Source organism: Brassica oleracea, chromosome C8 (assembly GCF_000695525.1).
Source record: "Brassica oleracea var. oleracea cultivar TO1000 chromosome C8, BOL, whole genome shotgun sequence".
NCBI classification, from domain to species: domain Eukaryota; kingdom Viridiplantae; phylum Streptophyta; class Magnoliopsida; order Brassicales; family Brassicaceae; genus Brassica; species Brassica oleracea.
In genome coordinates this window covers 5,924,116-5,924,643 of record NC_027755.1, presented here as the reverse complement: position 1 = coordinate 5,924,643, position 528 = coordinate 5,924,116, and positions in this window count along the sequence as shown.

Below are 528 nucleotides of genomic sequence, written 5' to 3'. Positions count from 1 at the left end.
TTAGGGCAGCAAAATCCAAGTTGTTGGTTTTCGACATCTGAAATCATATGTTTTATAATTTAGATTTAAAAGTGTTCAAGCGAATGCGATCAATATGCTTAAGCAATCCGGATTCCATGTATGATGCAAATAGGTTATTTGTATATGATGCATACATTTTCAATCTTAGCATTCAAATTCTATATGCAATCAGTTCATACTATTATGCATGCATGATGCAAACAAGCCGCACAGCTACAATATTAGCAAACGGTTTCAATGCAATCAATACAATAGTTATTTGTTTTCAATCTTAGCAAACAGTTTTCTAAGAGTTCAATGTGTAATTGCAATCAAACAGTCGAGCAATGCAACAATTAGGGTTCATTCGAGAATGTATGAAAACTATCAATACTAGCCGGATCATTATCAAGACGAGAATGCATAAATCATTTAACCTAGCAAGCGATTTCTATTTCAATTCAAGCATTCGGTTTTAATCAATCAAACAAGATAGTATTCGATTTTAATTTCAAGACATTAGGGTTT